Source organism: Thalassophryne amazonica, chromosome 17 (genome assembly GCF_902500255.1).
Source record: "Thalassophryne amazonica chromosome 17, fThaAma1.1, whole genome shotgun sequence".
In the NCBI taxonomy this organism is placed as follows: domain Eukaryota; kingdom Metazoa; phylum Chordata; class Actinopteri; order Batrachoidiformes; family Batrachoididae; genus Thalassophryne; species Thalassophryne amazonica.
The window spans coordinates 25,737,273-25,754,935 of NC_047119.1; positions in this window are offsets into that span (position 1 = coordinate 25,737,273).

A 17,663-nucleotide genomic window follows, 5' to 3' on the forward strand; every position below is an offset into this window, starting at 1 on the left:
TCACCATCAAGTCATGAATCAGCAAGTCCCAAGTCAAGTCTCAAGTCATAACGATGACCACTTGTTTGCAAGCTAACTTGAGACTTGACTTGGGACTTGCAGATTCATGACTTTAGAATGACTTGACAGTGACTTTGTCCCACCTCTGTCACAATCTCTAGGGTATTTGAATACTCTGTATGCATTTAGTAGTAGGTCAAATGGTTGGCTGCTGGTGGATGTTGGCCTTTGTTAGTTCCTGATTGATCTCCGTCCGCAGTGAAATAGTTTCTGCAACAATATGCTTTTGCTATTTTTCATAGCTGTATGGGAAAATATAAATTACCTGGTTACCCAGCTGTTGGGGAGGTGATGGTCTAGGGGGGTTAAAGCGATGGATCCTGGGTTGATTTCCTATCAGATAGGAAAATCGCGGAGGTCCCTTTGGCAATGCCCTTAATTCCCAAGTTGCTCCTAGTTTGTAGTAGAGCAGACATCAATGTAAAGCACTTTCAATGTGTGCAGCAGATGGAAAAGTGCTATGGAATTGCAGCCCATTTGCCATGTGACCACTTGGCTGGAAGAAAATTAGTTGACTAGTCAGGCTCTAGGTCATAATAGTCAACTATTATGACTTGTTGTCTCACCTGTATTATGTTGTGACTAGCCCGAGGTACATCTGTGCAATAATCCTGCTGTTTAATCAGCATTTTGATATGCCACAGCAGTGAGGAGGATCATTGCAACTGTTGCTGTATGATACGGTAAGTAAAATATGGACATGGCATTGACACAAAGCTCAGGAAGAATAAATAATGTAACACAAGCATTAGTGGTTGATAGATTTCAAGCTCTCGATGTGATGACATGGATATGTCTGTATCGCACCATAATCGCCCTACACCCATGACTGTGGGGCAGTGCAAGTCAGGCAAAAAAAAAAAAATCAATTTTCCTATAATCCATTAATGCGCCCCGCTTAATCTGTGACTGCAGCCGTTATGAAGCACAGGCCTAATTGCTTTTGCCTCGTTTGTTTTTGGATGATCCTAAGAGCAAAATGATGTACAAAAAGGTGCCACCAACAGTTAAAGAATGATACAGATCAAGTTTAAAACAAATATGAGTGGATTCTGCATGAAAGAAATGTTTATAAAAAAGAACATAAAAGCAGCGCTTCGAAGCTGCGGTGAAAATAGGACCAGAAATAACCAGAACCTTGTGAGGGCAGTGACTCTTTCCAAGTATAATGCCGTTATGGAATGGCCATTAAAGCTCTTAAGAGAATAATCCCATGCCACCTGCAATACATAGCTTGAACTTTCCCAAATTCCATGAAAACTGTCATGCAGGCAGATTTTCCGGTCCCAATACTGGCAGCTAAGTGTGCTGAAATAGAAATAGAAGTGTTGGTCATTGCTATTAAATATATACAGATCACAAAGAATGTATACATTCCCATAAGTCGGGTTTAGTCTTTTTTAATGCTTATGAGAGCTGTCACGAATACTGTATAGGTTTATCCTAGAAAAGCAAGCAATTCAGGTAGGCAGTGACATATGTACACACTGAAAACAGGAAGCGCAATTATATTTAATATTTAAAACATAATTATCAAGCGGTAGGTTTCATTAGAACGGCGTCAGTAATTGTGCAGAAAGGCATGTGGTTTATTGTGTCCATCAAGGCAGTTATGCGATCAACAGTTTGTTTGTCCGTTATGGATGATTTCAGCCGATCACCGCAACACTGAGCAGAACACTCATTTACATACTCGTACAACCCACTGACATCCAGCGCATTTCAAATAGGAAGGCAGTTGACTCAAAATCCAAAATTCACACTTAGGTTGACAATTTTGACATGGAAGTTCAAGCAATTTCAAAACGTGCATATTTGAATATATGTCATCCAGATTTCATTTGTAAATATCTCCTGAGATCAGGAGTAAAGCGCAGTTTAAATGTTACTGGTAGAGTTCAAGTACTGGAATTGTGGTTTTAACACCCCGCACTTGTCGTCTAAATGCCGAGTATAACTGCACTCATTGCACCCATAGGTATGTTGGTCTATACGTGAAGTGAGGTCAGGTGCTCATGGACTGCTATTCTGTGGCTGGAGAAAGTGATTGCACAATAAATCACCAAGGACTAAGTCTAAAGTTGAATACGACGTCTTCCTGCCTTTTATGCGATGCAATATTCAGATGCACCTTACATGAGTGGGTTCAGGATGCAGGTGCACGTTGCTTGTATGCACAACATAACTGAACTGAAAACAAGGTCAAGGTTCCGTACTCAAGGTACGGTGAAGGTATGACATTTTTTTAAAAAGTAAAAGATATACAGAATATACACAAATAAAATACACAATAAGTTAAACATAACTAAAACAAGTTAAACAGAAGAGCCAGTGTGGTGAACTGTAACGAGTGAATTGTGACCATATTACACTCAGTCTCATTTAGCAGCGTTGCATTAGGTGTGTGACGTTTTGTTCATCAGTCTGATAGTTTCCAGAAAGAAGCTGGACTGCAGACGGGAGGTTCTGGCCTTGATGCTGCATAAAGTCGGTGTTCAGGATGGTGGATGGAGAAGCACGTCCATGGATCGTCACCGACTGTGGCCTGTTGGTCAGGAAGTCCAGTACCCAGTTGCACAGCGATGGTTAGCCCATTAGTGCCACCTTGTTAATGAGGGTCTGTGGGATGATCATATTAAGCAGGGGTGGCCAAGTTCGGTCCTCGAGAGCCACCTTCCTGATACTCTTAGTTGTCTCCCTGCTCCAACACACCTGAATCCAATGAAAGACTCGTTAGCAGACTTTTAATGAGCCTACTTTTACATCTGTAGTTTTACCACTTCTGCTCTGTATTTGTATCACGTTGCTATATGATATATTACATTGTAATCTTTTTTCTATTAATCATCCCAGTTCCCTCCAACTCACCACACTGCCCCTTTATCTTCCCTTATCCGAGCCCTGCATCATTTAGCTTCCAGTGGACTCATGGAAAGTGTGAAGAATGCAGAGAGAATCTTTTCTTTTTATACGCTGGTCAGTTATTTTTCAGATTGATGCCTTTTTGGTCAAAAAAAAGTTTTTAACCTTCATCAAGTGGCTATACAAGAGAAAGCTGGTTTACCCCACAATTAAAGCATTTTTGACTATATTCTTATATGTGTATATTTACCGATCCTCACTCCAAGATTGTTGACACTTGGTTGGTTGTTGGTTGTGTTTGTGAGCAAAACCTTCATGAAACATTCATAGATTGAGTGCACAGATTGAATAACTATTAGAGTCCTTTCATACCCAAACACACACCTTTGGCTGCACTGGGCATCAAAGATGGATTTTCTTTCAAGGTCTAATTGTATACCCAACACACTACCTCAGATAGTAGTATCAAAACATTCCCAGGTCCAGGCCAGTTGAACTTTTCACTGTGGCGGTGGACTGTCTTGACATTCCAGTGGTTGCCCACTCCTCACCAAACCCTTGAACAATCTGGAGATCCTTGGTTGGAATGCTTGGGGTACAAGAAACTGCAAGAGATCAGTCTCTCCAAGCCTCGTCCACCTTTAGTAGTCATGCCACTCCATCATCAAGCTCAAATTTGATGTACTAGAATTGCCATGACCGGGTCCTAGAGGTCATGATGCTTTCCAAGGGCTATGTTATGGAGCACCTACAATGCCTTTACCCTATATGAATTGCATCCTGCTGTGCCTTGCTGCTACCTGGACATGCAAGAAGTAAAGGTCTAGTAGCATTATTCCATTGTATTTTGAGAGTTTGGGTGGCTTTCTGGCTGCAGCAAGAGGATGTGACATGTTGGAGACCTGTGGTGGTTTGCTGTTAGCATTGGCTTTAATGGGTGGCAGTGGTTTGCTGTTTGTAGCAGGCAGTAGTTTTTCATGGCCACTAGCCCTCCCGGTTGCTAGTAGCAGATGATAGATGCTTTCCTGTACTAACCCTCCTGACCTCAAGGAGGCAGTGGAGCTGTGGTGCTCTGGAGCCATCAGTACGGCACAGAAGACTCTCTTGTCTGGCAAGATCCAACATTTGCCATGACAGCTTTTTCAGGCAGTGATACATCTAAGAAATAGTTCACTCTAACTCCTTTCTGCATTTTTCTGAGAAACATTCATTTCCAGCAAAACATCAATGTGGCAAGTTTGTCCAGTAAGACATGAATTCAGTTTTCTTGGCAACTCCCCAGCTCCATACACCACAGCACTTCAAGAGATCCCATTTATTCCAGTAGAACCTGAACACAACACAGATGAAAACATGCATGAGAATCATTCAAGTAATATACCTCACACACCAACATGCAAAAACTGGTTACTGATGAGTTTTTCCATTATGTTTCAAGCATTTTAACCTCAATAAATGTGATTACACCTTTTCTATAATACTATAATACTACAATAATAATACTGTAGCTAGCACTACAACAATTTGGAAGTTGTTGTGGCTTCTATTGGCCACTGTACAAAATGAAGTACTTGTTGGAATAAAGTCAGCAAAACAATGCTAGAGTCTGATTTATCTTCTTTCATGTTGTAGAAATTTGTGGGTGCTGTCACGGTAACATAGGCCCATAGTTAGTGTTTAACGAGGATAGGAAGTTATATATGGCAGCCATATACAGTGAGGAAAATAAGTATTTGAACACCCTGCGATTTGGCAAGTTCTCCAACTTAGAAATCATGGAGGGGTCTGAAACTTTACCTGTATTAATTGCACCTGTTTGAACTTGTTACCTGTATAAAAGACACCTGTTCACACACTCAATCAATCACACTCCAACCTGTCCACCATAGCCAAGACCAAAGAGCTGTCTAAGGACACCAGGGACAAAACTGTAGACCTGCACAAGGCTGGGATGGACTACAGGACAACAGGCAAGCAGCTTGGTAGAAGACAATAACTGTTGTGATTATTTATTAGAAAGATGACTGTCAATCTCCCTCGGTCTGGGATTCCATGCAAGATCTTACTTTGGGGGGTAAGGATGATTCTGAGAAAGCTCAGAACTACACAGGAGGACCTGGTCAATGACCTGAAGAGAGCTGAGACCACAGTCACAAAGATTACATTAGTAACACATGATGCTGTCATGGTTTAAAATCCAGCAGGGCAGCAAGGTCCCCCTGCTCAAGCCAGCACATGTTCAGGCCCATTTGAAGTTCACCAGTGACCATCTGGATGATCCAGAGGAGGCATGGGAGAAGGTCATGTGGTCAGATGAGACCAGAATAGAGCTTTTTGGAATCAACTCCACTTACCATGTTTAGAGGATGAGAACAACCCCAAGAAAACCGTGAAGCATGGGGGTGGAAACATCATACTCTGGGGGTGCTCTTCTGCAAAGGGGACAGGACGACTGCACCATATTGAAGGGAGGATGGATGGGGTCATGTATTGCAAGATTTTGGCAAAGAACCTCCTTCCCTCAGTAAGAGCATTGAAGATGGGTCATGGCTGGGTCTTCCAGCATGACAATGACCCCAAACACACAGCCAGGGCAACTAAGGAGGGGCTTCATAAGATGCATTTCAAGGTCCTGGAGTGGCCTGGCCAGTCTCCAGACCTGAACTCAATAGAAAATCTTTGGAGGGAGCTGAAACTCCAAACCTGAAAGATCTGGAGAAGATCTGTATGGAGGAGTGGACCAAAATCCCTGCTCCAGTGTGTGCAAACCTGGTGAAAAACTACAGGAAATGTCTGACCTCTGTAATTGCAAACAAAGGCTACTGTACCAAATATTAACATTGATTTTCACAGGTGTTCAAATACTTATGTGCAGCAGCATCATACAAATAAATTATTTAAAAAAATCATACACTGTGATTTCCGGATTTTATTTGTTTTTTTTTTTAGATTGTGCATCTCACAGTGGACATACACCTAAGATGAAAATTTCAGACCCCTCCATGATTTCTAAGTGGGAAAACTTGCAAAATTGCAGGGTGTTCAAATACTTATTTTCCTCACTGTATAACTTCCTATATATGGCCGCCCTATTATGGCCTTTCAAAATATGTCATCAGCTTTGACCTTGTGTGACCTTGAAGATCACAATCAAGATCACTGAAGCTTTGATCATTTATAATGCTGAACTGTGACAGAATGTTATGTGTCGACGCGGGTTGAGGAGCGGACCTGCGTCAGACGGAACCCAGCGCTACAAATAACCAGAAAAGCGGTTCCAAAAACAATATATTTATTTCACCCGCTGGTGCTTAAAAAGTGTAAAAACAGAAATAGCGTCCCTCTGGTGGAGTGAAGGCTGGCACGCTCTCCAGCACCCAAAAGGATTGAAGCCCGGCGCTCCTGGACCCACTACCACCGCCAAACACCCCCCAGGTGGACACGACAAACCGACTCTCTGCGAAGCATAGAAGAGGTGAGGTAAGTTAGCAATTACAACTAATATCCTTCAAAAGACACACACTATCAGCAACACATGCAGGTCTGTATTTTAAGCTTTATGTAAATGAGCAGCTTCTCACAACAGGTGGAGGACCACTTGTCCGCACACCACAGCAGTGAGAAGCAAGCTGCACAATCCTTATCACAATTCAAGTATACTGCGTAATAAAATACCAAGTTACTATCAACAATTAGTCAAACACTTAATCACCTTTGATGTGTGCTGACAGCATGTGTCCGTCACCCTTCCTTGCTTCACGGGCTCGATGTGTCAAACCCAGGCGCGGTCCTCAGCGTCTCACAAACGAACATCACAAGGTCGAGTTCCCGGCAGTTCTGCTTGAATCACACATGACTTAAATGCAGAACGCCATCCAATTATCTGCTTCAGCTGAAAGTCTTTAAGGTTGCATGTGAGCACCAGTCACAGGTGCTGCACATGATGTTGATGAGGGTGAAGGATTCTTCAGCCAGCACCTTCTCCACAGACAAATCAGTTCTCATACCACCTGGAGAGCAAAGAAAAGAAAAGAACACCAAAATATCCAGCCACACCCCCAACACACAACACAGAAAGGTCAATGGTAACTATTAGTCAAATATGCAACATCTAATGTGACACAGAGATCTTGATCATATCCAAGGTCAGACATTGGGTTTGGACAATGATGCAGAATATACTTTTCCCAAAGATATAGCGTCCCTAACAGTCACAAACAGAACAGGGACAGCTCCTGTATTGGACATAAGTAAAAGTGTCTGAGGCAGAAAAAAGAAAAATCAAAACATACTCTTTATGTGACTGACGTGAAAATGCACGAGCTTGGACGATAAAATGGCATCAAAATTATACATCAGCTCAGCTTTCCCCAACCACAAGATATGATATGATTCTGATATGACCAAAAAATAAATAAATAAATTCCCAATACATTCTCTCATGGAATGATAAAACTCAGATAAACAATGATTTTAATGACAAAATTAGAATCACAAGTTTCTGCCTCATGTTCCCCAGACACATGATGAGGACACAGTTCAACTAATAGACAAAGTATATAAAACAGATGGACACTGGACAGTCTGTCTTCATGTGAGTAGTACTGCAAGACAAAATAAAGCCCACAGGTTGGTGAAACCGCATAACTTGCCATGACAACACTGAGTGTAAATCAAGGAATGAATGTATTAGGCTTTTCAAGTTGGAAACAAATTACAGAAATACACTCATAATCACATCATCGTCGACACAGCCACGTGCTTGACAAATGCTACATTTTAGCAGTTATTGTTGTGTTCAATATCCCATCATAGCTCTTCAATGGCAACCAGTAGTTCAGCAGATAACAGAATATTTGCAGAGGAATCCTTCAAAACCAGTTACAAGCACCAAAGTTTGACTGTGTATACCTTTTTGTACATATTTTAGAAAAATAACGTTAGCCATTTGAATTTTCAATAGGGGGCCAAGTAGGGGTCAATTGATGAACTGCATAGGGGTAAAAAAAAAAAAAAAAAAAGTTCCAATCCTATTGAAAGCTATACACCATTATGTGTCTGATCACAAAGATTCCAAAAAGGTATAGTTTGGACTATCTGTGACTGAATGTTCAGGAGTCATGGGGTAAAAACAGAAAGCATGACGACAAAGGTCACTTTCAGTTTGCACAGGGGTCAAAAGTTAAAGTTGCTCCAATTATGGTAAAAAAAATGATGCAAATTATTGGTTGAGTTAGTAGGATTTTAAAAAGTAACAGTTTGCACCATGTGTCATGCTTAGTTATCATGTTACAGGGTAACGTATGTCACATGTCATAGAATCCAATGGATGTCGACATTGTTTGACCTTTACTTTGGAGACCAAACATTCAGCACAGTCAGAACTATTCCATTTGTTAATCCTATTAGTTCAACCAATAATTTGCACCACATTTTACCAAAGCTGGAGCAACTTTAACTTTTGACCCCTGTACACACTGAAACTGACCTTTGTCACCATTCTTGCTGTTTTTACCCCATAACTCTAGAACATTCAGTTACAGATAGTCCAAACTATACCTTTTTGGAATCTTTGTGATCAGACACATAATGTGGTATAGCTTTCAATATGATTTGAACATTTTTTTTATCCCTATGCAGTTCTTCAATTGACCCCTACTTGGCCCCCTATTGAAAATTCAAATGGCTAATGTTATTTTTCTACAATATGTACCAAAAGGTATACACAGTCAAACTTTGGTGCTTGTAACCAGATTTGAACGATTCTTACAGTTATCTGCTGTACTGCAGAGCTTGAACTTGTTTTAATTCGACTGCTTGTGGGGGGAAAAACTTCTCCGGGCAGGGGCGAGGAGTACGGTGCATTTAGCACTCCACCACTCAACACCACTACTGCCCCTCCGTCTAGACGTTAGAGCACGTCCATATGGAAGTGGTTAAAAAGCTCATTAGCCGGCCTACTTGAAATACAGTTGCAGTGACGCTTGTTCATAAAAACACAAAGTAGAGTGGTTTCCGTGTTGGTGTCAAGCCAGGTTGAGGCATCAAGCCCCCAAGACTGACAACAGTTTGGCTCAGGCCTCTAGCTTACCCAGCCACGTCTGAAGGAGGATGCTTTCCAAGAAAATGAATAAGGGAAAAAAAAAATTCCTTGGAAGATTTCTGGAACTTTTTGCTTGAGTCTGATCCATCTGTGTGAAGAAGAGCGGAAAATTGTCTGGTAAGGTGAATGGGATATGGTCCATTGGAAGAAAAATGTCTTGGTCTTATTAGAAACATTTAGGAAAGATTTGAGAAAGGGAGAGCAAAGGACCAAATTCACATAAAGGTCATTACAAGCTTTTAGCCGTCAAATTTTAAGCCAATATCTTCACACATTGAAGTCATTGAACTAAAATGTTTTTCTTGACGTACTTTGAAGTTGTTGCAGAATTACACCCATAAGTGGAGGGAACAAAAAACAACTCATATTGGCATTTGGAGACATTTTGTTCATAACAGACAAAACATTATAGTCTGTTGCTTGTGGGCTTTGCAACACCAAATGTACTGCTAAATACAAGGGACTGAAACCTTGGGAAAATTGCATGAAACATTGCAATAATGAAAAACTGCAATATTTATTTTAAAAATCAGCTCAAATTAGAAGCGTGCAGTAGGAACTGAACCCATGACCTTCTTGCTGTGAGGCAAGAGTCCTAACCACTACAAGGTTTACCGAAAAGCAAACTGAATATAAAACAGAATGTTTAGCCACGAGAATAGAAAATTAACTGAACATAAGACTCTGCAACTGAAAAATGTAATTAACTGAAGACTGAATCCAGACTCTCAAGCTAACTCGCTTAGAAGCTAACTGAATTTAAGATAACAGAACATAAAAATTAAATTAATTAATATCTGAACGTAAACTGAATATAAAGCTGAGGCCATAAAGCTACAGTAACTGAAAAGACAATTGAATGACATAAATCTTTAAGCTGTGGAAATTGCAATGAATGAAAGAAGGAGCAACAATTTCCCATTTTGACAACGAAATGGCGTGTCGTTTATTTTCCCTTTGGTTCACACAGCACACAAACATTATAGAACAGCTCGGCCCCACCCATTAACCACACAGGGGTCCTGATGGGAAAACATCAACGGGGCTGAGACACTTTGGTATGCGCTTGACGCATCAACATTTTGTCATGTGCATAACAGGAGCAAACATCACTCATTACCCACACAGGGGTCCTCAAGGGAAAACATCAAAGGGGCCGAGACACTTTGATATGCGCTTTGCAGATCTCGGCGTGTTATCACATGCAAAACAGGGAACACACTCTAACCACAAGTGCCGACACTTGGTATGGTGAATTATGTCCACAATGTCCATTACGTGTTGAATGTCTGCCACAATGCAGTAGTTATTTTTCTGTGACCGGAAGAGGGCTTATTTTGGCTGTTTGTCCGGAACACACTGTGATTGGTGGAGCATGATGATGTCATCACATGGCCCACTTTAGTGAGTCACTGGGTTTTTAATATTTTTGTGACGCGATTTTTTTTTTTTTTTTGCCATTTCTAATCCTACCCCTAACCCTAACCCTAACCCCCTACACCCACGCCTACCCATAATTCTCCCTTCCCCTAACACCCCCAGAGCCCCTGTTTCAGCCCAGACCCCCCCCCCCCCCCGTGTCACTCTTTCACGCTCCCGTCACACCGTGTTCCGGACAAATAGATCGGTGACATATATTGACTGCTAGGTCCATCCTGTACAGTAGTTAGTGCTGTGGTCCAAAAAAATTTCTAATCCACCTTAGTAGAAGAAGAAAAATGTTTGAGCCAGTTTGAATTTGAACACATTGTCTGAACCACAGACGACTAGCTATATTGGTGAGTAAACAGCCGTTTTCTAATGTCTAAAATGATCTTCCTTGAACTCAAACTGATAGCAAATCTCTACAACTTGGTGTAAATTTAATTAAAAGTACAAATATGGTTTCCTGATGGAGTGGTGTAGAGGTTTTTCTTAAAAAGAAGACCTGAACGTTAGCTAATTTGGCCATATTGTGCAGCCCTACTGTGAAGAAGCTGAAAAGTGAGAATCTGAATTTACACCAACATAAAAAAATGCCTAAAGTGGCAGGGGGTGAAGAGGGGTGTAGTTCGGGGGGTTAGGGTTAGACTATTAGCCATGCATATACTCCTCAGAAGCATTTAATGAAAAAAGTTTGAAGGATCTAAAATACATGGTGAGGACTGTTTTCTAGGCGTGTAAGATGCAAATAAAGGAAAAGGTTAAAATGGCGGTAATTAAGGGGGCAGTAGTTGGGGGGTCTGAGGGCAAAGCCTCCCAGAAGCAGAAGATTTTTGCCATGATTATGCTCCTAGCATATTTACTGAAAATAAAGTGTGACTGCATATGTATGAAAAAATATGGTCTGTGATTTCTCATTCATAGCTGTGTTTTTTTTTTTTTTTCATTTAAATTAAGACAAAATGGACAAAACCATTCAACAAAATGGATGAAAACTGATCAAGCACCAATTTTGGGGTTTAATGAAAATGCATTTGATCTTTTTCTTATTAAGAGTCTCCACAGCAGAACAACCTTTCTCCATCTCATCATCTTCTACTACTTCCTCTGTGACAACAAACAACTGCACATCCACCCTAAGCCTCCATCTTCAGAGCACATGATACATGCCCAAACCATCTCAGTTTTTCCTCTCTTTGTTTCCAAACTGATGCTTTTCCTTCTTCTTCTTTCTTCTTGCTGCTCTCGTTAGGGGTCCCAACAGCAGATCAATCGTTTCCATTTAATCCTGTCCTCTGTATCGTCCTCTGTCATACGAACCACCTGCATGTCCTCCCTCAGCACATCCATAAACCTCCTGTTTGGCCTCCCACGTCTCCTCCTGCCTGATGGCTCCATCTTCACTATCTGTCTCCCTATATACCCCGGGTCCCTCCTCTTCACATGTCCAAACCATGTCTGTCTGTCTTTGTCTCCAAACCATCCCACCTGAGCTGTCCCTATGATATGTTCATTCCTAATCCTGTCCATTCTCGTCACTCCCAAAGACAGCTGTAATATCTTCATGTCTGCCACCTTCAGCTCTGCCTCCTATGACACCACATTGCTGCTCACAGATCTTCATCTCATTTCTAAGCCTAGCTTCTACTACTCTTTCCCATAGTTTCATGCTGTGGCTGATCAACTTTATGCCTCTGTAATTACTGCAGATCTGCATGTCACCCTTGTTCTTAAAAATAGGAACCAGCACACTTCGTCTCCACTCCTCAGGCTCCTGTCACTTTCCAAGAATTTATTAAACATTCTGATTAGGAACTCCACTACCATCTCTCCTAAACATTTCCATGCCTCCATTGGAATGTCACCTGGACCAACTGCATTTTCACTCTTCATTCTTCTTCCTCCTCTTCAATCAATTGCACTTCCTGATTTACTCTCTCCACATCATCCAGCATTTTCTCTCTCTCATTTTCTTCATTCACCAGCTCCTCAAAATATCCCCTCCACCTTCTCAATACACTCTCCTTGCTTGTCAACACATTACCATCTGCATCCTTTATCAGATGGTAATGTGCTGACAAGTGAGGAGAGCATGTTGAGAAGGTGGAGGAAATATTTTGAGGAACTTATGAATATACTAACCTAACTGCACTGATTAAAACTGAACAATTAACAAATTACAACAGCTGAGACGAAAATGGGAATTAGTCATTCCATATTAAACCAGCAAGACTGAGTCCAAAATTCTAAACTTTGTGATTTTCCAATAAATTAGAAAACTCTGAGTCAGCTTTACTCAAAACTGTTATCTTGGCACTCATGTCCTTTTTCCACTACGGTCTTCATTTGCACACTGAGTGAAACTGCAGGGATTAATCGAATTTGACAGCAAAGGCCACAAAGTAGCACATCACTGGTGAGTACTTAAAAAAAATTAAAACCTACAAATTACACATGACAGATCTTTATATGTGGAGCTTTTCTCAGCACAGAGTGTTCCCGCTAAATTTAAAACATCTCCAGTGTGCCAGGGTTTCAGGAGCATACTGACCATTTGTAATCTAGAGATTATTATTATTTATATATATATATATATATATTTATATATATATATATATATATATATATATATATATAAAAGTATCTACTGAGTTGAAGCATGGCAAAACTAAATCAGTGGTTGGCGATCCCAAGAATCTCAACAAAGTCAACTTTGTGTGTCAACTCAGTGTCTTTTGTGTACATGTCTCAAAGCCATACTACAATTTTCTCTCTTATGTAAATAAGGTGCTTTGTGCAGTATCTTTGAAGTAGTGTTTTTCATTGGCAGGACATATGTAAACACTTTGGAAAAATAAAAAGTAAGTTATGAATGTTAAACTATCACATTAAGACAGTGGTGTTTGGAGTTTGTACTTTGAACTGTAAAAAAAAAACAACCCGATAATTTACACTGGTAAATATATTTTTGAGTTTTCGGTAAACATATGCAAATTTTGAACAAAGCTGACAAAATGCCATGCCTACTGGTAACCTATTATTTGGATATTTTAATTAATTTATTTATTTACTTTGATTTATTTGGGGAGCAGGGGTGATGGCCAAGTGGTTAGTGCACTTGGTTTCAGTGCAGATGGTTCCCTGCCACATTTTTCCATGTAATGTGGAGTTGCGTCAGGAAGGCCATCCGGCGTAAAGTTTGTGCCAAATCAACATGCAGATCTGCTGGAGTGACCCTGAGTGAAAACGATGGAACAGTCAAAGGGACTTACTTTAATTTATTTGGGGAAATAAATGCCAGGCTGCTGCTCCACCCACCACCCCCCCCCCACCCCCGCCCTTATTTGGGGTAAGCGGGTATAGAAAATGGATGAATGGATACTTTGGGACTGTACTGTTGGAACTGTTTTTTTATGAAATGTTTGTAATATATATTTTTTATTATTATTTTATTATTTTTTATATATATTATATTATATATATATATATATATATATATTATTATTATTATTATTATATATTCGTATATTTTGCAGTAATAAGCATTAACTAACAGTGAATTAAGATTAAGATTTACTGTATTTCGTCATCAGTTATTAAGAGCATCCATGTTCCCTAAATTAGTTCATACATTATATAACACCTTAATAGATCCTTGTTATTTGGTTGGTGGATTGTTCGTATTGTTACATATATACATACATTTAAGTAAATAAAATCACAACATCCAGCCAACATGGGATACAGGTACAGTTTCCAAAATGCCATCATAAAAATATTTAAAAGCAGTCACATTGACCAAGGGAGATTTCCTCTTGATCCCTCATAATCAACTTCTGACAATTTCACTTCAGTCTATAAGTTATTCCGTGTGGAAGGAGCAGCATATTTTAAAGCTTTATTTCCCCCCAAGTTCTGTTCTCACTTTTGGGACCACCATCTGGAAAATAGAATGAGAGCGAAAGCCATACTGATGATGTTGCTTTCTTTCTTCCTTCGCTTGGACAGATGAGGAACTATGCCAAAAAGTTTCATATATAAAGATCAAGCAATGAGAGAACCTGCGTACATAGAGGGTTTGCCCTCTATGTAACTTCCATTATATCAGGAAGTTATCTAAAGCACATGAATTTGATCTATTCAGGTGTCAAATAAAACAAATAATGAATATTTTCCATTTGTGTAATGGAAAGAATACGTTTATGTTCCATTCCATCTTTCAATGCAGGAAATGAAGATATTTGTTATGTGTCGACGAGGGTTGAGGAGCGGACCTGCGTCAGACGGAACCCAGCGCTAAAAATAACCAGAAAGCGGTTCCAAAAAACAATGTATTTATTTCACCCGCTGGTGCACAACAAAGTGTAAAAAACCCAAAATAGCGTCCTTCTGGTGGAGTGAAGGCTGGCACGCTCTCCAGCGCCCAAAAGGATCGAAGCCCGGCGCTCCTGGACCCACTACCACCGCCAAACACCCCCCAGGTGGACACGACAAACCGACTCTCTGCGAAGCATAGAAGAGGTGAGGTAAGTCAGCAGTTACAACTAATATCCTTCAAAAGACACACACTATCAGCAACACATTCAGGTCTGTATTTTAAGCTTTATGCAAATGAGCAGCTTCTCACAACAGGTGGAGGATCACTTGTCCGCACGCCACAGGAGTGAGAAGCAAGCTGCACAATTCTCATCACAATTCAAGTATACTGCGTAACAAAATACCAAGTTACTATTAACAATTAGTCAAACACTTAATCACCTCTGATGTGTGCTGACAGCATGTGTCCCTCACCCTTCCTTGCTTCACAGGCTCGATGTGTCAAACCCAGGCGCGGTCCTCAGCGTCTCGCAAACGAACATCACAAGGTCGAGTTCCCGGCAGTTCTGCTTGAATCACACATGACTTAAATGCAGAACGCCATCCAATTATCTGCTTCAGCTGAAAGTCTTTAAGGTTGCATGTGAGCACCATTCACAGGTGCTACACATGATGTTGATGAGGGTGAAGGATTCTTCAGCCAGCACCTTCTCCACAGACAAATCAGTTTTCTTTGCTCTCCAGATGGCATGTGAAGAAAAGAACACCAAAATATCCAGCCACACCCCCCAACACACAACAATATTGTGACCACTGGACTCATGAACGCTCATATTTGTATGTTATTTAATGTTTGATAAAGATATTGAACACATTGCTTATTACTGCATTACTAACAGGAGGAGTTAACGCTTGATTAATGCATAATACTGCATCATTCATTCATTTTCTATATCTGCTTATTCTAGTTAAGGGTCACGGGGAGGCTTGAGACTGTCCCAGCAGACATAGGACGAGAGCTGGGGTTCACCGTGGACAGGCCCCCAATCTATTGCATGGCCACATACAGACACACAAACACATTCACCTGCTCACTCATAACTACGGTCAGGTTAATCAAATCAAATCAAATCAATTTTATTTATATAGCGCCAAATCACAACAAACAGTTGCCCCAAGGCGCTTTATACTGTAAGGCAAAGCCATACAATAATTACAGAAAAACCCCAACGGTCAAAACGACCCCCTGTGAGCAAGCACTTGGCGACAGTGGGAAGGAAAAACTCCCTTTTAACAGGAAGAAACCTCCAGCAGAACCAGGCTCAGGGAGGGGCAGTCTTCTGCTGGGACTGGTTGGAGCTAAGGCTGGGCTCGACAATAACACTGGTCCGATGGCCCGGCGGCCTTTTTTACATGTTCCGGGCCACCACGGGCCAGTGAAGTTCATATTTCACTGGTCCGTATGGGCCAGTAAGAATTAAAATCGCTTTGGGCAGATTTATTAGTCTAATGCCTCGTTCACACCGGGCGCGATCAGATGCTACAAATTCGCGGGGGTCGCGTGGCAACGGACGCGCCTCCTTCACCCGGTGTGTCGCTCTGCTTTTGCTGCGAAAATTCGCCCCGGTGCGTCATCAAATAGGAGGAGCTTCCATTCAGCTCGTCGGCTCCGGTTGTCAGTCAAGTTAACATGACGGACCTTGATCACACGGAGCGAGTTGTTGTGGAAAGCTGACAAACGTCATGAGACGTTCCCAATTCAGGCAGTATCATTATTTGCTGCAGGAGCTGCGTCTGGATGATGGCTGCTTTCAGCGGTCCTTCTGCCTCTGCAGGACCCAACTTGAGGACCAACTGTCCCGTTCACGCGCGCACATGTAAACAATAAAAAAAAAAGAAAAAAAAAGAAAAAGAAACTCCGCTCCCGCTGCTGTGGGGCTGCTGCTCCTCCAAAAACTCTTGTCATAGTTGTGAAATAAAGGACAAAAGAGACATACGTCCTGCTCACAGGCTGCTACCAGAGACAGGACATGTTGCACCACTTCGCAATGTTGGGAACATTGCCGAAGTGCAGACAAACTTCGTCTGCAGACGCATCTTCTGATGTGGCGCAAATTTCGCTTCAACATCGACGCGTCATTTTCGCTTAAGCAAGATCGAGCGCAGTGAATATTATGAATTTCTTGAAACCTCCTGCCCCTGGGCAGAAACCAGGAAAGCAAAGGAAAGAACAGCTATCACCCTCAAAACAAGCACAGAAGAGGAAGGCTGCTGATGCTGAATATGAGAAGAAAAGGGTGAGGAAAACTTGGCAAACTTCCTGGAAGAAAAGACGGCCATAGCTGGAGCGTGATGAGGAGAGTGAGGTTGTCTTCTGTGGAACTTGTAGGGCCATGCCAGAATATGCTAACAAGTAAGTATAAATATACCATGTCCTGGTAGACAATGTGGTATGATTTCATACGGCAGTTTAAAAGTCTAATCAGTATGCCCTTGTGGAAACCCCACGGTGACATTAGCAAGGGAACTTGGTTTATGAAATGTAACATATTAATTTTGTAAATGATCAAGAAATAAATTTATTTTTGTATTAATGTCTGAGTGTTGAAAAAATTCCTATCAGTTACCTACCGACATTTTTTTCAAAGTTTACTCACTTTAAGGTTTTTATCATGTAGTATAAGAATTTTGTGTTTGTTTTCAAGTGTTTTTACATTAAGGAAACCCAATTCTAATGTCTGAGTGTTGATTTAAAAAATTCTTATCAGTTACCCCCCGGTTCGGCACAGGCGTTAAAGTATGGGCCAGTGATATTTTCATCCGGGCCAGTAACTTTCAGATTCTACTGGCCCTGTGGGCCAGTGCATAAATTGCCTTATTGTCAAGCCCTGTAAGGGGA